The sequence below is a fragment of the Hyperoodon ampullatus genome (genome assembly GCF_949752795.1).
Source record: "Hyperoodon ampullatus genome assembly, chromosome: 10".
In the NCBI taxonomy this organism is placed as follows: Eukaryota; Metazoa; Chordata; class Mammalia; order Artiodactyla; family Ziphiidae; genus Hyperoodon; species Hyperoodon ampullatus.
In genome coordinates, this window is record NC_136923.1 from 6,726,772 (window position 1) to 6,748,775 (window position 22,004).

Below are 22,004 nucleotides of genomic sequence, written 5' to 3' on the forward strand. Positions count from 1 at the left end.
ACAAAGTTGTTACCTACTCCAGATGCATCCCCACGTCAGCACTGACTGTGGGGTGCTATTGAAAGGACATAACCACCTGGTGGGGTTCCTGGCAACAGACGGCAATGCTCTGGAGAAGGGGGGGTCTGTGAGCTCTGGGCAGCCAGCGTGCTGGAGAGTGGGCATGCCGGCCTGGCGACGGAGACCTGCTGGTGCTGGGACCCCAACAGCAACTACTCTAGGGGTAAAATACCCGTCGCCCAGGGCTTTGGTGAGTTCACACAATAGGCAGTGAAGAAACAGTAACTATTTCTTAGCTGTGTGAGAAAGTGTACCTAGTACCATAAACGTGTATGCTCTGCCTACTGCAGATTCAACATTTTTTAGGGATCAGGTCAGAGTGAGAACCCAATATCTATGTATCTAAGCATGAGCAGTATAAAGAAACACTTAGCAGATGCAAAGTATTGTATATAGAATGGATAAACAACAAGGTCATACTGTACAGCACAGGGAACTATATTCAATATCTTCTGATAAACCATAATGGAAAAGAATACGTATATATATATATATATATAAATTACTTTGCTGTACAGCAGAAATTAACACAACATTGTAAATCAACTATACTTCAATACAATAAATTAAAAAAAAAAAAAAAAAAGAAACACAACAGCCAGAAGTTGGCAGAGCAGCTGTGTGCTGAAGACCCCCTTTTATTCCTGGATCACAGGAAAGTTTGGGGTTCCCAAGGAAGGTAGGTGGAGCACTGTGGGGGACCTTTTAGGGACCTGGGGCAGTGGCTGCCTACCATCTGGTCTTACTGCCTTGCCACAGAATTCTGCCTTCCTTCCATGTACCTGGAAGATCTTCATGCACACCTACCTGAGCCTCTGGTCATCTGTATCAACTCCTCCCCTTAACATTTCTCTACTTTGTGCTTCTAAGAACTTGAGAATTGACCACTAGGTACCATCACCTGGTCCATCCAACCCAAGACTCTGCTTTTGATGGGGCTTTCCAGAAACAGTGAGTTGGAAATGTTCCTGGGATGTCCACATTTCCTCTAATAATGTACGTCATGGGAGGAAAGAACACTGACTTTAGAGTCAGACACACCTGGGTTTCAATCCAGCTCTGCCATTTGACGGCTGTGTGCTCTTGATCAAGTTGCTTTACCTCTCTGAGCCTCAGGTTCTCCCTCTGTAAAAATGTATAAATTAATGTGCTTGCTCAGAACGGTGATTAGGAAGATTAAGAGCGTCATCGCGTGAGGTGCTCAGCACATAGTAGGCCCTTGATAAATATTGACTCTTTGCCCCTTGTCTCCTCTGGAATGATGTTATGTGTTCGGTCCTGTCACCCCTGGGGGAGCAGCTTTCCTAGGTTAGCCACCTGCACTAGGGGGTGTGTCTTGTTTAGCCTAATGAACTTCTTTACCCTCTGGGAGAGGCCCTCATCCTGTCGGTTTCTGGCCCCAGTTCCAGGAACCGCCCCACAAAGCCTCTCAGCTGTTTCTTGCATCTCCCAGGAGACTATCTCTTTTACAAGCATCCTGTTTGTTCCCTCATCCTCCCTTTCCTTGTAAAGATGGTTTGCCCAAGGTGGTGCCTTTGCCAGTAAGCTGTGTCTTTTGTTTGGAATCCTGGTAAGATGGTATGGAGCCCTAGTGGAATTTGCCATCACAGAGGAGGACTTGAAAGGGACCAGTGGTCGGGTGCCTGAGCACCTGTTTCCTCCCTGTATTAGGGGTACCTCTGCAGGTGAGGAGGGACTTCTAGGTCTAAAATGTCAGGGCACAGACAGCAATATCCCAGACTGACCTTGGGGTAGCTAACAACTAAAATGTGTCTTTTGACACAGTCTGGGGGTTCAGAGAAAGTGGGAGAGAGACCCAAGCATGGAGGGGCCCTGCCCTGAGTGCTGGCACTATCACATGCAGGGGGAGGGGATCTGGGTTCAAGTTCTGGCAGGGCCACTTACCAGCTATGTGATGTAGGGCATTTTACTGAACCACTTTGTGCCTCAGTTTCTACTCCTATAAAATGGGTATGATAATGACAATGAGTATTTTTCCCCAACACTGGGTTTTTAACTCCTTTACACATGTGCATCGTCACTTCTATAATAGCACCTGCTTTCCCTGGGGAAAAGCCCCTGCACACCCAGGCCCTGTGTTTGGGAAAAATTGGCCTTAACCTCCAGGCTTCAAGTTGGGCATGTATTTCAGCCCTAGCCTATGAGTATATTCCACCCTCACACCCTCCTTGATAGTTCAGATATGGATGCTAGACCCCTGGGGGCTCAGTGAGACTCCAGGGCTTCTGTTGGAAGTCGAAAAATGGAAGGTCTCTTTCCCCAGGGATTTCAGAGAGATTAGGGTTTCTGCTCAGGGCTGCTCATGGTCATTTTGCCTCCACAAAAGGAGAACATGATTGAGAAAGAAGCCAACACAAAGCCAGAAGATGAAGAGACAAAGGTGTTTTTTTTTTTTTAAAGCATTAAAAAAAATTTATTTATTTATTTTTGGCTGTGTTGGGTCTTCATTGCTGCACACGGGCTTTCTCTTGCTGCGGTGAGTGGGGGATACTCTTCGTTGCAGTGCGCGGGCTTCTCATTGTGGTGCTTCCCTTGTTGTGGAGCAGGGGCTTTAGGCATGCGGGCTTCCGTAGTTGTGGCACACGGGCTCAGTAGTTGTGGCCTGCGGGCTCTAGAGCACAGGCTCAGTAGTTGTGGTGCACGGGCTCAGCTGCTCTGCGGCATATGAGATCTTCCCAGACCAGGACTCGAACCCGTGTCCCTTGCATTGGCAGGTGGATTCTTAACCACCGCGCCATCAGGGAAGTCCCGAGACAAAGGTTCTTGATAACATCCACTGAACTCCTGGATCCAGCTGGGCCTGAAGATCAACCTCAGGGTTTTTAATCACTGTTTTTTGCTAAAGCCAGTTTATGCTGGGTTTTCTGTCCCTTGCAACTGCAGAGTCCTTCAGCCGTATTGTATATACAATAGTATTGTACATCCCTCTCTGGTTCTTTGGAGAATTAAGGGAGACAAGCCACGTGAGGCTCTTAGCACAGGGCCTCGCATGCAGTAGGCACTTAATAAATGCCCCTTTCTCCCAGGGCTTCAGTTTTCTCATCTGTCAGATGGGTGCATTAAACTATATCCTATCACTTGTTAGTGGAGGTGGAGACCCTGAAGGAGAAATCTGGGCAGTTCTTTTAAAGTAACAATGAAGCGCTGTGGTAGGAAGAGCAATGGTCCCACACAATGTCCACATTCTAAACCCTGTACCTGAGAGTAAGTTATGTTATGTGGCAAAAGGGCTTTTGTAGATGTGATTTAATTAAGGATTTTGAGATGAAGAGATTCTTCTAGATTATCTAAGTGGGTCCAACCTAATCACATGAGTTCTTAAAAGAGCGTAAGAATTAGGTCAGAGAGATGCAACATTGCTGCCCTTGAAGACAGAGGAAAAGGGGCCTTGAACCAAGGAATGTGGGCAGCCTCTAGAAGCTGGAAAAGGTAAGGGGATGAACTCCCCCTATATCCTCCAGGAAAAAATGCAGCCCTGCCAACACACTGATTTTAGTCCAGGGAGAATGGCGTCAGACTCCTAACCTCCAGAACTGTCAGATAATCCATTTGTGTTGTTTTCAGCCACTGAGTTTACGGTAATTTGTGTTAAAAAAGAGATAACAGGCCCAAAATGGAGTCACTTATACTAAGCTCCATGTCACCAAACTGAGACTTACTACCTAATTTAATGATAATTTCATACTCTCCCAGGAATAGTATCTTAAACCAGTCAGGAATGACCTGGTCAGCACTACTGAACCTGCCTGATAGAAGCCTGTGCCCCCACTAGAGGAAGGTGACCTTGCATATCCAATTGCTTTGTGCTAGTGTAACTTCCTTGTCCTGCTCCCGTCATAAAAGCCTTTCATTTTGTACAGCTCCTCAGAGCCCCTTTCCGTCTGCTGGATGGGATACCACAGGGTTCATGAATCACTGAATAAAGGCAATAAGATCTTTAAAGTTTACTCAGGCGAATTTTGTTTTTTAATTTTGTAGCAGCAATGGGATCTGGAGGAAACTCCCAACAACTTTGGGGGCAACAAGAAACACAGGCAGTGGTACCCACAAATGCTTTTTTTTTTTTTTTTTTTTTGCGGTACGTGGGCCTCTCACTGCTGTGTCCTCTCCTGTTGCGGAGCACAGGCTCCGGACGCGCAGGCCCAGCGGCCATGGCCCACAGGCCCAGCCACTCCGCGGCATGGGGGATCCTCCCGGACCGGGGCACGAACCCGCGTCCCCTGCATCAGCAGGCGGACTCTCAACCACTGCTCCACCAGGGAAGCCCCCCCACCCCCACAAATGCTTTTAGTTCTCTGCCTTTCTTGCCATTTCCAATGGTTCTCCTTGGTTCAGAGCTATGTTCTCTTTGCATTGAGCCACTGATGTAATTGGCTTTCTAGCCCAGGGCAGGTCAGCTTGAGTTAGCAGAGACAGTTCTACTAGAATCCAAGTCCCAAGCTCTTGGCCCAGTCCCTGGTTCCACTTTGGGAAATGCTGGTGGTTTAGTCCACAGTGCCCCATTTGACCGGAATCCCAGTCCACTGTCCCCATTTGTTGGGGATGTGCTGGTTCAGTCCTTTCCCCAGTTCTACACTGGAATTGCTGGTGGTGCACACAAGGCCTTCTCTTGGCCAGTCCACAGTAACAGCTCTTTGGTTACTGCTGGTGTGTTAACATGCACAGGAGGGAAAGGCTATTTCTAATGGGAATCTCAGAAGCCAAAAGCTGCAACACTGGTGGACATGGATTGAGTACTTCAAAGCTGTTAGAGCACTCACCACCTAACTCCAAGACTCCTGTGTTAGAATACGTTGATTACAGAATGGGTTAGATTAACACTAGGTCACTCAACATCCTGAAGAAAATTTCCATGCAGCGAGGTACACTGTAAAACACCACACAATCCCCGACCCAGTGGCACATGCTTCTTAGGTATTTATTTGGCTCCAAGAGACCCAAGGCTTAGCTGAAGAAATGGGATCCTGAAATTCCCAAGAACCGAGCACACCTTCTGGCACACCCGCATGTTTATGTCTAAGAACTGTGGTCCCAGGAGCTGTGGATATCCACAAAAATGGGAGAATCCTACCAAGACAACCTAGAATTATAATGGCCTTTATGAGGAATGTTCCTAGACAAGATCAATTAAGAAATGCACTTTGAAACAAGGGCTCCCAAATCAAACAAGCAGAATAGGTTACCTAATTTAGTTGTCATGCAGAAGCCTCCAGAGGGCTTCAAAACTACAAAATAGTTTCATTAGAAGAGTCATTGCCAAAAGTTAATGAAAAATTAAAGATATAAGATGCACATAAAATAAAAGACTATGACATAACTCATGCCACTCCCCTCCATCCCTCTTTATCTGTCGTCTTCACCAAGCACCCTGGCCAAGGCTGGCTGGCTGGAAGTAGCCAGATGCTGCCCTCTCCTCAGCTTCCTTTCACTTCTGCTGACCGTGGGCCCTGCCCAGGGCTGGAATGACTTAGACAGAATATTGTTGTGGGATGTAAAAGCTCTTACCCTCCACTAGGACCTCTATACCACTTCTCGTGGGTTGGCTCCAATCCCACAGTGAAATGTATTGGAGGCATAGCTGGATGGGATGCTTATACCCCCAAATTCATACAGTGTCAGAACAAAGGGTGGGATGGTTATGATGTACAGTGGGAAGGTAAGACTGATTTAGATATCAAGTACAAATTTGGAAAAACTGCCAGGCTGTAAAAGCTATGAATCCTCTGAAGGTATATACTAAGAGGCTCCTATAGCTTGGAGTATAACTTAGATCACATGGAACTTGGCCTGAAGAAACTGAGAGAGTCTAGGGAAAACCATGGCTTTAACTCTTTCTCTGATTATTATAATAAGCTGTACTCCCCAGATTCATGTGGCATCAGTGGAGTGATTACCATTGTGGTGCTACTTGCTATTGACTTTGGAGTTTATATATCGTTCCTTAGTGATGGTCAAGATTCTCCTCCACCATATTCTGAGTATACTCCACACTCCCATCATTATCAGAGATTCACCAACTCAGCAGGAGCCCCTCCTGTGGGCTTTAAGGCTGAGTTCACAGGTCAACATGGCGCAACCTCTGGTTTTGGCAGTGCTTGCGTGGACAGCAAGGAAATGAACATTCAGGACCAGGGTTCTGGACTGGCGTGGGAACCGGAGGACTATTAGAATATTTGGCAGCAATAGAGCAGCAACACCCTTCTCAGACTCATGGTACCACCCATCTCACCCTCCCTCATACTCCAGCACGTGGAAGAGCGCTGCTTACCACTTCTTGGAGGCACAGGTAGCTCTTTGGCATATTCAAGCTCAGAGACCAGACTCAGAACAGCAGCAGGATATGGTGGTACTAGAAGATGATAAAGTAAAAAGTTGAAGTCAAACACTGGTTGCAAAATTTCTGATTTTTCATCACTTTCTTTTTAAAGCAGTGCTACCTGCTAACAACTGGGAAAAGGGAATATACAAAAGTTCTGTGGTGCTTTGTTCTGTATAGATTTTTGTATTATTTGAGGCTAAGAGGTGATATATGACAAAATGCTTACGTAGAGAATTATATCTTTGTGTAACATGCAGATGTATATTACAGTTTTTGAAAGTGATGATTACTGTGGAATGCTAAAAATGTATTGTTTAATTTATAAAACCTGTGATCCCATAAGAAGCATTAAGAATGAAGTCTTTATACCAATAGACACTGAGTACAGAAAATTTCAGACTTAGGTGGTTTTAGTTTATGAGTCATTACCTCATAGAAACAATGATAATATATTTGGTATTTATTACTGGGTGTTTACTGTTCTTCAAATATTTAAACCAAGCTTTGGACTACTAATTATACTTATCTGTGTGTTTTGATCACTTTTGAGCTCAGGAGCTTTGAATTCTTCAGTGGTGGGTGAGGTTCTAGTAAATGAGAACTACCTTTTTTGGAAAAGTAGAAAGGAAGTATCTAGAAGGTTGTTGTGAATGTTTGTGTGCTGAGAAAAACACCTGAAACTTCCATTTCATTTTAAAAATTGAAATATTTCAATTTCTACAATATTGATTTACAATATTATATTACTTCCAGATATACAACATAGTGATTCAATATTTTTATATATTATACTCCATTTCAAGTTATTATAAATTATTGGCTATGTTCCTAGTGCTGTACAATATATCCTTTTAGCTTAATTAATTAATTAATTAATGGATCCTAGAGCCTCTTCATATATGCAGGATTTTTATATTTTCTATATAGAGAAAAGAAAGATAAACCAGTCTTTTGTCTGGCATGGTGGTTGCAATTTGCTTTTATTAACAGTTAGAATGTAAATTGGTGCAGCCACTATGGAAAATAGTATGCAGGTTCCTCAAAAAACTAAAAATAGAGTTTCCATATGATCCAGAAATCCCACTCCTGGGCATATATCCAGACAAAACCAGAATGCAAAAAGACACATGCACCCCTATGTTCATAATAGCAGCACTACTCACAATAGCCAAGACATGGAAGCAACCTACATGTCCACTGACAGAGGAATGGGTAAAGAAGATGTGGTACATACATACAATGGAATACTACTCAGCCATAAAAAGAATGAAATCATGCCATTTGCAGCAACATGGATGGACCTACAGATTATCATACTAAGTGAAGTAAGTCAGAAAGAGAAAGACAAATACCATATGATATCACTTATATGTGGAATCTAAAATATGACAGAAATGAACATATCTAATAGACTCACAGACAGAGAGAACAGACTTGTGGTTGCCAAGGGGGAGGAGGGGTGGGGAAGGGATGGGGGAGGGATGAAGTGGGAGACTGGTGTTAGCAGATGTAAGTTTTTGTAAATAGAATGGATGAACAACAAGGTCCTACTGTATAACACAGGGAACTATATTCAATATCCAGTGATAAACCATAATGGGAAAGAATTTTTAAAAAGAATATATACATAGTATAACTGAATCACTTTGCTGTATAGCAGAAACTAACACAACACTGTAAATCAACTATACCTCAATTAAAAAAATTTTTATAAAGAATTAGGATGCATAAAATAGGACTTTGTTCAGGTATCTGCTGCTTAGTCTGGCTTTTCATTTGGGCCCTACAGACACAGGGATTCTGATCAACTTTATTTTGTATGTTTCCTATCACATACTTGGATGTGTACTTGGAGTGATATATGTTGCAGATTTGGGCATATACTGCATTATCAAACATATGCCCCCCCCCAATTTTTTTTTTTTGCGGTGCGCGGGCCTCTCACTGTTGTGGCCTCTCCCGCTGCAGAGCAGAGGCTCCGGACGCGCAGGCCCAGCGGCCATGGCTCACGGGCCCAGCCGCTCCGCGGCATGGGGGATCCTCCCAGACTGGGGCACGAACCTGTGTCCCCTGCATCGGCAGGCGGACTCTCAACCACTGCGCCACCAGGGAAGCCCTGCCCAAAAACATTTTGACTAGGTGTCAATGAGAACTGAATCCAACTATAATACTACCTGTCTGATGATTAGAAGAATCTTTCACTTCCATTTCCAAGACTAACTTCTGGCTCTGTACCTTTCCAACCTTGCTTCCTTTACCCACGTATTCCTGGCATGTGAGGCACCAGAGCACATACTGAGATAGCTCAGCCCAACCTCAAGCCTCACTCCTCCATGTCCTGATGCACTGGGAGTTGGCACCGAGCAGCAGAGCGATTCCTGGAGGCCACTGCTATGCCAGGATGGCTAATGGTAAACTGTCTATAGGGTAGACAACGAACCCCACACATACACCACACGGTCCCATGTACCCTCAACTCAGCTTCCCCCAAATGCTGCTGTCATGACGGAAGTATGGCCGAGGGGAAGGCAGAGCAGTCTTAACCAGCTGTGGGATGTGTTACTTTTCCCGAATGTTCATCAACTGATGAATGCATAAAGAAAACGTGGTCTATCCATACAACGGGATATTATTCAGTCATAAAAAGAATGAAGAACTGATACATGCTCAACATGGATGAACCTTGAAAACATTATGCTCAGTGAAAGGAGCCCAACACAAAAACCCACATATTGCATAATTCCATTGATACGAAATGTCCAGAAGAGGCAAACCCGTCGAGTCAGAAAGTAGATTAGTGGTTGCCAGGGGCTGGAAGGAGAGGAATGGAGAGTGACAGCTAATAGGTATGGGGTTTCTTTTGGGGTGATAAAAAAGTTCTGGAGTAAGATAGTAGTGATGGTTGTACAACTCTGAATATGCTAAAAAAAATACTGAATTGTACACTTTAGCTGAGTCTAATGGTATGTGAATTTAATCTCAAGCTGTTATTTAAAAAAGAAGATTACTTTTTCAAACTTTATGAAACCATATCATCAGGTGAACACATTGCTAGGGTGCCCTCCAAGCTCTCTTAAAAGGCCAATGCACATCACCATAAATTCTCCTTTGGTATATATACGTATCCATTATCTACTGGTACAGTAATGCTGTGTAACAAACAACCGCAAAACCTCAGTGGCACCTAACAATAAATACTTATTTGGCTCATGAGTCGTCTGTGCTCCGCTGGGTGGTTCTGGTTTTAGCTAGTGTCCCACTTGTGATGGCTGGCCACGGGCTGGCTGATCTAGGTTGGATTCAGCTGGGACCATTGGGGTTACCTGGTTCTGCACCATGTGTCTTGTCTTCTAACATTCTAGGCATATTTTCACAGTGAAGGCCAAGAGCAAGAGCAAGAAGAACCACACAAGCACTTTTTCAAGGGTCTACTTGAATTGTGTCTGCTACCACTCCATTGGCTAAAGCAAGCCCCATGGCTGAGCCCAAATTCAATGGGTAGGGAAATAGATCCCCCTCTTAGAGGAGAGGAACTCAAAGCCCCATGTCAGAAGAAGTGGATACATGAAGGGATGGTAACTCAGGACCATTAAGGCAATCAATTCTATGTGTGCTTCTGTGTATATACAGGTATGTGCCTGCTTATGCGTTTGCAGGTGTATGTCCATGTGAACCTGCTTCTGTATGTTACATTTTCTTTGACTGTGTATACATGTGCTACATGCATGCATGTATGGACACATTCTGGAAGCTTTTCTGCTTGTTGGTCTGTGCAAGTGTGAACTTTCTTAGATAAGTGCCAGGTATAGTGGGCCATAGGTACTGTCAAGTCAATGCATGTGCCCCCCAACCCCAATCCCCATGGCGATTCTGGAGTCTCTGTGTCCTTGCCTGTCAGTTCCCCAAGATTAGAGGAACAAGAGCACAGGCTTTGAAATCAAATACCAATCCTGCCACTCACTGACTGGCTTAGCAAGTGACTCCAGCCCCAGTTTTCTGATCTGTAAAATGGGGACGCCACTTCCTAGCTTCCTTGTGAGTACCCCGTGAGGTAATGCTTGTGAAAGGGCTTTGTAACAGTCACTGTGCTATGGCTTTGTTAGTTACAAGGATGCTGGGGGAGTGATTTCCCTCCCTCCTCCATGTCCCAAAGGCTTGACCCTTTCCAGATGCTGCAACTGGAGGTGGCTCTGCATCTCCAAATGTGCAGCCATGGCAACCACCGCCTCCTGCTCGTATGTCAACAGTGCAGGATGGGGTGTGTCGCCCCATCACTGCTGGGCCTGCGTGTGGCAGAGGAGCAGGCTCACGGGAAGTCCTCCCTTCCTTCCCTTCCGAAGTGGTCAGGGAAGGGTTCAGGGAGACTCGTATCTATCTTTGTCTGCTCTGCCCACTCCAACAGCAGCTCGGTTTGGCACTAGAGCAATATCTTCAAACTTTAGCACACCCCAAAATCAACTGGGCAGCTTTCAAACATGCAGACTCCTGCGCCTCACTCCAGAAAGTCTGATTCAACAGGTCTGACAGGGTACTGGGCACCTGCACTCTGCTCCCCTGGAGCCATACCTGCAAAAACCCTGCACAGTGGGGCAACCCCACTGGCTTATACTGCTAGTCTCCACAAGAGGGTCAGTCACTTCATTATTCATTCACTCTGTCATCCACTTATTCACTCATCAGTTTATTTGCTTAATCATTCAATTATTCATTCATCCACTCACATGTAAATAATCATTCCCTCATTTGTTTTCTTACTTATTTAAGGACATTTATTAATGTCTTAAGCTCTGGGAGATGAGGAGAGAATTAAGGTTGCAATCTCTGCAACCCTGCAGGAGGTTCCAGGCAGTGTTTTTCAGACTGTAGCAAAATGAATTTAATGGATTCACTAGCATATTTAAAAAAGTGAAACAGAATAGGCTATAATATAAAATATTAGTGTGCATAGCAGTTAGCAAGGGAAAATAGTGTTTGGGAAACTTTTGCATCCAGTGTACATGTGTGTGTGGGTATTGGATTTTAGTGTGAAACGTATTTTCCGCTGGGGGGCTGGTGTCATGGCAATAAATGTCAATGCTGCATGCTGGTTGCTATGGGGGATGTGCTGGGGGGCAGCACAGCTCAATCCCTCTGCCAGGGTGGCACTGGGAGGCTTCACACAGAAGGTGACATTTGAGCTGGGTCTTGAACCATGAGAGGAGTTTTTCCACTGAAGAAGGAGGAAGGGGGTTGCAGGTGGAGGGAACAGCATGTGCAAAAGCACAGAGTCATGGAAAAGCAGACAGAAGAGCCAGGTGACCAGTGGGCCTGCAGTGTGGAAGGTGTAGGTGGAAATGGAGCGAGTGGAGGCTGGAGATTAAGAGAAGACTGGATCCCAAAGGGTCCGAATGCCAGGGAAAGTGCTTGGGTTTTAGTATGATACCATCAGACCCCCTGGGGAGAGAGCCAGGAAGTGACGTGGTCAGAGCAGCGATCTGGAGAGACCACGCCAGCAAGGCTGGGGCAGGGAGGCCAGCGGACAACTGAGGCTGTTAGGTGGTGTGAGGTGGTGATAATCAGAGCCAGGCAGTGGTCTGTGCTTGGGGTTGGGAGGCAAGGATACACGTGAGAAGGATGTGATGACTGGCCAGGTTGGGAGAGCATTCGGAGGAGTCTGCAGTGATGCCTGGGTTCCTGTTGTGGGAAGCTGGGTAGATGGAGAAACCGCTGATTCTCCTTCTCTTAAGGATCCCCACGTGACCTCAGCACAGACACTCTCCCCGGGAAACGGAGGTAGTCACTCAGTCCTCCAATCGGGAGAGGAGGTTTTATAGTCTTATAATTAAAAACATTAAGTTGGCAATAGGGGCTCATTATAGGAATCATAAGAGCAGTGTGGTGTCCATTGCTAACCCTACTTCCCCTGTTCTGAGTATCTGGAGGATTACACTTCCCCTCACCTCTGGGATGGCTAATTTTATATATTAACTGGACTGGGCCGTGGGGTACCCAGATATCTGGCCAAACATTATTTCTGGGTATGTTTGTAAGGGTGTTTCCAGAAGAGATTCATATTTGTGTTGGTGGGCTTCACCCAACCTGTGAAGGGCTTGAATAGAACAAAAAGTAAGAGAAAGGGAGTATTTTCTCCCTCTGCCTGATTGCTGGAGCTGGGGCCTTGTTCTTCTCCTGCCTTCAGACTGGGGCTCACACCATTGGCTCTCCTGGTTTTCAGGACTTTGGACTCAGACTAGAAATATACCATCAGCTTTCCTGGGGCTCCAGCTTGCAGACAAAAAATTGTGGAACTTCTCAGCTTCCACAATAGCATGAGCCAATTATTATACTAAACCTCTTTAGACAGATAAATAGATATAGATGCAGACAGATATCTATATATCTCCTATTGGTTCTGTTTCTCTAGAGAACCCTGACCAATGCACCCTTAAAGTGGGGCATGGGCCTATGACTCATTCTGATCAATGAATTAGGCAGTGAGAGGCAGTGCTGTGTCATTCCTAACCAGAAGCATCTAGTTGCTACTGCTGCTGCTCAGCTTTGCACTACTCACTTCCCCTGGCTCAGTAACCCTCAAGTCCTATGTTGAAACATCAGTGTCATAAATGGTTGGCCCCTCAGTCAGTTGGATCCCTAAGTGAAGGGCCCCCCCACCCACCTGGGCCAACCCTTTGCTTGACATGTAGTGTGAGCAAGAAATAAATTTTTGTTGCTTTAAGCTGCTGAGATGTGGGGTTATTTGTTACCCAGCATAACACAGGCTGTCCTGACTGGTATAAAAAGTCACCATTTATTATCTACTATGTTCCAGGCTCTTTCCTTATCAAATAGTTAGAAGGACCCTGTTGCTATTTAAGTGTCCTAGCACTCCATGTTGAACGCCTTCTTGGCCTCCCATCTCATTCAGAGGGAAAGCCTGATCCTTTCCACCAGGACCTAGAAAGCCCTTCATTGTCTGGTGCCTGCTCTGCCCTCCCCTCCTCCTAGCCCTGCCCCGGCACGCCAAGCACGCTCCCACCTCAGGCCTTTGCCTTTGCTATTCCTTCCACCTGGAATGCTGTTCCTTTGCATATCCTCACAGTTTGCCATCTCACCTCCTTTGCCCACCTCCTTTGTCACTTTCTCAGCAAGGTGTTCGTGGGCTAAATGCTTAACCCCCTGACTACGCACTTTGCATCTGCTTTCTCTGCCTTACTGTTTTTCCTTATCACCTTCCCCTGATTTAACACATACCTTATTTCTCTTGTTTACTCTCTCTCTCCCCACTGGAATGGGGTCTCCCTGGGGCAGGGATTTTTGTTGGCTTTGATGCCTGCTGAATCCCCAAGGCATGGCACATACGAGGTTCTCAAGAAATTCATTTGAATGAATGAGCTCCTCACATCTTCCCAACAATCTGTGAGGAAGGGATTTTTAGTTCCATCTTCAGAGGAGGAAGCAGAGACATGGCATCTGCCCAAGGTCACTCAGCTGTATGACTCACAGGGCTGATGTTCTAAAACCGGCCTGTCTCACACAAAGGGTGACAGCAATACTGTGTGAGGATTCTCATCTTTATCTGGAGTGTCTGGAGGGCTGTCACTTCAGACTGGTCCCACTGCCCAGGTCCCCCTTCCCAGCTTGGCAAAGACTGATCTGTGGGGTGGAGGGCTCTGGACTGTCGCTTCTGGGGCTTCTGAGTCAGGCAGCAGTGCCACCTGCTGGAGATATGAATCCCTCTGCATCTCTTGCTGCCTGGTGGCGGGGAGGGAAGGGGCCAGGCAAGCTCTGGGACTTAGCCCTGAGGCCCTCAAAGATTTGAAGTATGTGCCTACAGGGCATGAGCAGAGAGACCCCATCATTCCCACATTTATTCACAGCATGGTTAAGAGCTCCAGACCTGGGCTCTGACAGACCTGGGTTCAGTTCCTCGCTGGACCGTTTTCTAGCTGTGGAACCTGAGCTACCCCCGAGCCTCAGGTGCCTCATCTGTAAAACGAGTGTGATCATAACACCTACCTCATGGGTGTGGTGAGGGTCAACCTGGTAATGCCCACATAACACACCTCAAAAAGGCCTTCCCAGACTATGCCCTCCTGAGAGCTCCCCCATCTCCCTCCAAGCCATTTTTATCCTTTTACTCTGCCTTGTTTTTTTCATTATATATATATATATATATAGCACGTACCACCATCTGACATTTTAATATTCCTTGTTCACTATCTTTCCCACAAAATGGCGCGCCTGTCATGGTAAAGACTTCGTTCACTGCTGTATCCCAAGAGCCTCCTGCAGGGCTGGGTACATCATACAGCTCAACAAAAACATTTATGTGTTGAAACACACTTTGTATTTTAACACTAAGTACTCAGTAAACGTTACTGTGATTATGCATTCATTTATGCATTTATGCATTTATTCATTTGCTCATCTCTTAGTTGATTCACTCATATATTTGTTTTAATCGTGGTAAAACATATATAACACAAAACTTACCATTTTAACCATTATTTTCTATTTTTTTATTGGAGTATAATTGCTTTACATTGTTGTGTTAGTTTCTGCTATACAATGAAGTGAATGAGCTATATGTATACATATCTCCCCTCCCTCTTGGACCTCCCTCCATGCCCCCATCCCACCCATCTAGGTCATCACAGAGCACAGAGCTCAGCTCCCTGTGCTATACAGCAAGTTCCCACTAGCTATCTATTTTACACATGGTAGTGTATTTACGTTAAACCTAATCTCCCAATTTGTCCCACCTTCCCCTTCCCGGTGCTGTGTCCACATGTCCATACTCTACGTCTGTGTCTCTATTCCTGCCTGCAAATAGGTTCATCTGTACCATTTTTCTATATTCCACATATATGCGTTAATATAAGATATTTGTCCTTCTCTTTCTGACTTACGTCAGTCTGTATGACAGACTCTAGGTCCATCCGCATCTCTACAAATGACCCAATTTCGTTCCTTTTTATGGCTGAGTAATATTCCATTAAATATATGTACCACATCTTCTTTATCCATTCATCTGTCGATGGACATTTAGGTTGTTTCCATGTACTGGCTATTGTAAATAGTGCAGCAATTAACATTGTGGTACATGTCTCTTTTTGAATTATGGTTTTCTCACGGTATATGCCCAGTAGTGGGATTGCTGGGTCATATGGTAGTTCTATTTTTAGTTTTTTAAGGAACCTCCATACTGTTCTCCACAGTGGATTTAACAATTTACATTCTCACCAACAGTACAAGAGGGTTCCCTTTTCTCCACACCCTCTCCAGCATTCATTGTTTGTAGATTTTTTGGTGATGGCCATTCTGACCTGTGACGTGATACCTCACTGTAGTTGTGATTTGCATTTCTCTAATAATTAGTGACGTTGAACATCTTTTCATGTGTCTCTTGGCCATGTGTATGTCTTCTTTGAAGAAATATCTATTTAGATCTTCCGCCCATTTTTTTGATTGGATTTTTTGTTGTTTTGATATTGAACTGCATAAGTTGTTTGTACATTTTGGAGATTAATCCTTTGTCCGTTGCTTTATTTGCAAATATTGGGGTGGCCAAAAAGTGCCTTTGGTTTTTAAGTAAAAATAAAAGACACATTATTTATTTATTTATTATTATTATTATTTTTTTTTTTTGCAGTACATGGGCCTCTCACTGTTGTGACCTCTCCCGTTGTGGAGCACAGGCTCCAGACGCACAGGCTCAGCGGCCATGGCTCACGGGCCCAGCCGCTCCACAGCATGTGGGATCTTCCCAGACCGGGGCACGAATCCGTGTCCCCTGCATCGGCAGGCAGACTCTCAACCACTGCGCCACGAGGGAAGCCCAAAAGACACATTTTTAATTTTCACCAAGGAGTTTATTGAATAACGTATTCATCCTTTTGTTCCACTACCTTCTGTCATCTTTCAGGCAAATTCATAATTCCATCTTCCCAAAATTTTTATCTTTTTGATCAAACAACTGTTCCAGGTACCTTTTATAGTCTTCCAGTGAATTCAAATTTGTTCCATTAAGAGAATTTGGTAAAGACCAAAATAAATGGAAATCCGAAGGTGCAATGTCTGGTAAGATGGATGAATCAGAACTTCCCAGCTAAACTGTAACAGATTTTGCCCGGTCATCAAAGAAACACACGGTCTTGCGTTATCCTGATGGAAGATTATGTGTTTTCTGCTGATTAATTCCAGACACTTTTCGTTGAGTGCTGCTTTCATTTGGTCTAATTGGGAGCAGTACTTGTTGGAATTAATCGTTTGGTTTTACCGGAAGGAGCTCATAATAGAGGACTCCCTTCCAATCCCACCACTTACACAACATCACCTTCTTTGGTTGAAGACCAGCATTTGGTGTGGTTGGTAGTGGTTCATTTCACTTGCCCCATGATCTCTTTTGTTCCTCATTATTGTACAGTATCCACTTTTCATCACCCGTCACAATTTGTCTTAAAAATGAAATGTTTTCATTATGTTTAAATAAAGAATCGCACATAGAAATACGGCCAAGAGGTTTTTTTCGCTAAACATTAGCGAAAAACATTAGCGAAAAAACATTAGGTTTTTTAACCTAAACATCAAAGCGATGAACATAACCAAGCTGGTGCAAATGCTTTTCAACACTTGATCTGTACATTTTGAGTATGTCGGCTATCTCCCGCGTGGTATAACGTTGATTGTTCTCAATGTCTCAATTTGATCGCTATCAACTTCAACTGGTCTACCCGACTGTGGAGCATCATCCAGCGAGAAATCTCCAGCATGAAACTTTGCAGACCACTTTTGACACGTCTGATCAGTCACAGAACCTTCTCCATACACTGCACAAATCTCGGTTGTGTTTTTACCTTTCCTGAAATAATCAAACATAATACGCTGAAAATGTTGCTTTTTTTCTTCCATTTTCAATATTAAAATGGCTACACAAAAATTCACCAATTTTGATAAATCTTTGTTTAAATGCATGCTGATATGACAGCTATCACATACAATCTAACAAAACTGTTTCACATGAAGTTAAAGACAACTAAGTGCTACTAGAGCCATCTTATGGAAAAAACAAACGAACCTTTTGACCAACTCAATATTTTCTCCCATTCTGGGGGTTATCTTTTCTTCTTGTTTATGGTTTCCTTTGATGTGCAAAAGCTTTTAAGTTTCATTAGGTCCCATTTGCTTATTTTTGTTTCTATTTTCATTACTCTAGGAGGTGGGTCAAAAAAGATCTTCGTGTGATTAATGTCAGAGAGCGTTTTTCCTATGTTTTCCTCTAAGAGTTTTACAGTGGCTGATCTTACATTTAGGTCTTTAATCCATTTTGAGTTTATTTTTGTGTATGGTGTTAGGGAGTGCTCTAATTTCATTCTTTTACATGGAGCTGTCCAGTTTTCCCAGCACCACTTATTGAAGAGACTGTCTTTTCTCCATTGTATATCCTTGCCTCCTTTGTCATAGATTAGTTGACCACAAGTGTGTGGGTTTATCTCTGGGCTTTCTATCCTGTTCCATTGATCTGTATTTGTTTTTTGCGCCAGTACCATACTGTCTTGATTACTGTAGCTTTGTAGTATAGTCTGAAGTCAGGGAGCATGATTCCTCCAGCTCCATTTTTTTCCCTCAAGATTGCTTTGGCTATTCAGGGTCTTTTGTGTTTCCATACAAATTGTAAAATTTTTTGTCTAATTCTCTGAAAAATGCCATTGGTAATTTGGTAGGGATTGCATTGAATCTGTAGATTGCTTTGGGTAGTATTGTCATTTTGACAATAATGATTCTTCTAATCCAAGAATATGGTATAGCTCTCCATCTGTCTGTGTCATCTTTGACTTCTTTCATCAGTGTTTTATAGTTTTCTGAGTACAGTTCTTTTGCCTCCTTAGGTAGGTTTATTCCTAGGTATTTTATTCTTTTTGTTGCAATGGTAAATGTGATTGTTTTCTTAATTTCTCTTTCTGATCTTTTGTTATTAGTGTATAGGAATGCAAGAGATTTCTGTGCATTAATTTCGTATCCTGCCACTTTACCAAATTCACTGATTAGCTCTAGTAGTTTTCTGGAGGCATCTTTAGGATTTTCTATGTACAGTATCATGTCATCTGCAAACAGTGACAGTTTTACTTCTTCTTTTCCAATTTGGATTCCTTTTATTTCTTTTTCTTCTCTGATTGCCGTGGCTAGGACTTCTAAAACTATGTTGAATAAGAGTGGAGAGAGTGGACATCCTTGTCTTGTTCTTGACCTTAGAGGAAATGCTTTCAGTTTTTCACCATTGAGAGTGATGCTTGCTGTGGGGTTGTCATATACGGCCTTTATCGTGTTGAGGTAGGTTCTCTCTATGCCTACTTTCTGGAGAGTGGGTGCTGAGTTTTGTCAAAAGCTTTTTGTGCATCTGAGATGATCATATAGTTTTTATTCTTTAATTTTTTAAGTGTGCAGTTCAAGTGCATTAAGTATGTTCACACTGTTGTGCAACCATCACCACCATCCATCTCCAGAAATTTCTCATCTTCCCAAACTGAAACTCTGTCCCCATTAAACACCAACTCCCCATCCCCCACCCCCCACCCCCAGGCCCTGGAAACCACCATTTTACTTTCTGTCTCTATGATTTTAGATACTCTAGGGACCTCATACAAGAGGAATCACCGTTTTATCTTCTTGTCGTAAGTATTTCTGAGTCCCTACTACACACACAGGAAGTGGTTCTTGTAGTGTTACAGTAATGGTTGGATGAGATCAATGCAGGTAAACCACCTGGAACAGGGCCCATCACAGGAGCTGTGAGGTGCTGCAGCCTGGGCAGGGAGTTAATTCTCAGACTCCTGTCTCTATTTTTCTCTGTGGCTGCTATACTCAGCACGGACACCATGTGGCAGCCTCTCGCCATGAAGAGGCCTTTGGTTGCTGCCTTTAGGGGAGCAGAGATGCTGGCAGAAGAGGGGGCCTGTCTGGGGCTCCAGGGGCAGCAGGAAGTGGTTAAGAAGAAGATTCCAGGGGGTGGGATACAGGGGCCTATGTCCTTCAGGGTTTGAATCCAGTGCAGATGGGTGGCAAGGCCCCAACAAGGAGCAGGCGGAGGAGAAGAGAGAAAGGGGCAGCATGTTGTAGGGGAAAGTGCACGGGCTGGCACGGGACACATGTGGGCTCAAGCCCAGCTCAGCCACTTTTCTGCTGTGTGGTGTTGGGTGAGTCTCTTCACCTCTTTGAGCCTCCACTTCAGCATCTGTAAAATAGGTCTCCTGATAGGACCCTCTGAAGGGTGGTCAGGAAAAGTGAAAACACAGCAAGTGTTACTTGTTTATTGGCATTTATTTGTGTTTACTGATGTGAAGGAGAGAAAGTTTCTCTCTGTGACCATCGCAGAGCCAGGAGGTGAGGGGAATCTTTATTCTTCTTCCTGCCGTTCACACTAAAGGTCACCCTCGTCCCTACTGACTAAGTTCTCACTGCCTGCCAGCCCCTGAGCCCAGTGTTTGGCCACCCTGAGAGGTCAGCAGTTCTCCAAACCACTTTATAGCCTGTGGCTCTGGAGGCTCTCCTGCCTGCTTCTCAGCCCCAGCTGCTTCCGTAAGCTCTTTTTCTTTCCAAGCAAGAGTGACCAGGCAGCAGTGGTCATATCCCCATTTTACAGATTCCTTGCTAATCTCAGAAACTAGTTTTTATTGCCCACAAGAAGTCTGATTTAAGAACCAGACACAAAAACTCACATATGGTATGATTCCATTTATATGAAATGTCCAGAGATGGTACATCCATAGAGACAGAAAGTAGGTTAGTGCTTACCAGGGCCTGGGGGATGGGAGGATGAGGAGAAACTGTTTAGTGGGGTTTTATTTTGGAGTGATGAAATGTTTTGGAACAAGATAGAGGTGGTTGTATAACGTTGTGAACGGACTAAACATCACTGAATTGTTCTCTACAAAATGGTTGATTTTTTGGTAATTTCACCTCAATTTAAAAAAAAAAAGAAGTCTGATTTAAGAATATATTACTGTTATTTTGACTATCAAAGATAAGGCTGGTGGACAGGTGCAGTGGCCTTCCAAACCTTGAAATCCAAGACTAGAGCTTTATTCCCTCTAATAATTGAGGAAGGACCAGCATCCATTCATCTGTCTATGTGTCCACTAGCCTTCCAATCATTCATGTAGCCACCCACTCACCTACTCATCCACAATTTATGATTAATCTATATATACTCTTATTATTCATCCACCAATATATCATTCCCTCTTGCCACTCAGCTACTTGTCTGTTCATCCACCTACCCATCTATCCATCCATCCACGCATCAATCCATCCATCCACCCATTCATCCACTCAGCAACCCATCTACCCACTCATCCACCAACCGCCCATTCATCCATCCTTCCATCCATCCACTCACTCACCCATCCATCAGACCTTAAGCACCTTCTCAGTTCCAGGCACCATTATTTTAATGATAAGCAGCCCCAATTAGTCCCTATCCTCAAGGAGTTCCCTAAGCCCAATGGATGAGACATATTTTTAAGCAATTACAACAGAGTATAATAAATGCTCAAGGAGGGAAGTTGAGAAGTTGTGGAGACCCTTAGCAGGAGCAGCTAACTCAGCTTGGAGTTAGGGGAGTGTTAGGGAGGGTTTCCCCAAGTGCAGCAGTTTTCAGGTGGGGTGGGGTGGAGGAAGAGCAGGAAGGGAGCTTCTTGCAGAGGGAACTGCACAGTCAAGTGTGGAGGTGAGACAGCACGGCAAAGAAATGTTCAGTGAGCTTGGAGTTAGTTAACAGTTGACGTGAGGGAGGGCAGTGACCAGAAAGGACGGAAGAGGGACCCCAGCCCCAGACCAGGTGGATGTGGGCTTCCCGGGTCATGGCAAAGAGTCTGGGCTTCATACGGAAGGATGGAGGGGGATGGGGAGTCTTGGAAGGTTTTAGGCAAGAGAGTGACAAGATTAAATCAGATCTGCATCCTAGACAGATCCCTCTGCTGCAGCTGGAGGCTGGGTTGGAGGGAGCGGGACTCGAGGAGGAAGGTGGGGAAGAGCCAGACGAGGGGGTCTTGGGCTGCCTAGTTGTCTGTGGAAGTGACAGGACTGCAGTGGCCAGTGTTGTGGGGTTCTCACTCGCTGCCTCCCAGCCCCCGCTGTCCTCAGCAGGCCCCCCTTCCCTCCTCTAAGCCCAGCTGACTGGGCCCCTGCTGAGATAAGTGATGGGAGCCTCATGCTTCATCACTTTGCATGAAGTGGTGGTTATGGGGCCCAGGGTTTTGCCTCTGGCTGTTCCGTGGACTCAGGACCACTGAGAGGGGCAGAGGGTGGAGGAGGGAGGAGGATCCCCTTCCGGGGGCAGGGGTCCAGGATCCACAGGGGACAGGTCCTTCTTCTGGTGGCCATACCCTCCCCACCCCATGTCACAACCCTGCACAGGGGCTGTTCCTGCAGTGCCTCTTACTCTATTGCCTCCTTGAGAAGGGCAGGGATCCCATTTCACAGACAAGGAAATGGAGGCACAGAGAGGCTGAGTGACTTGCCCGAAGGCACACACTGAGAAAGCAGCCCCATGGAGGCTTGAACACACCTGCCTGACCCCTGAGCCTCCGCTCTTTCAACTCTTATAGCCACTCCCTTAATATTTGTC

General features: G+C 44.9%; 1 pseudogene across 1 annotated transcript in view; it reads left to right on the forward strand.

Annotated features, from left to right (window-relative positions):
* The first annotated feature begins 5,401 nt into the window (after positions 1–5,401).
* LOC307059850 (store-operated calcium entry-associated regulatory factor-like) overlaps positions 5,402–22,004 on the forward strand; it is a 29,715-nt pseudogene continuing 13,112 nt past the window's right edge. Inside the window, exon 1 of the transcript in view lies at positions 5,402–6,367. The product of the transcript in view is annotated as a store-operated calcium entry-associated regulatory factor-like (transcript). The remainder of the gene's footprint in view (positions 6,368–22,004) is intronic.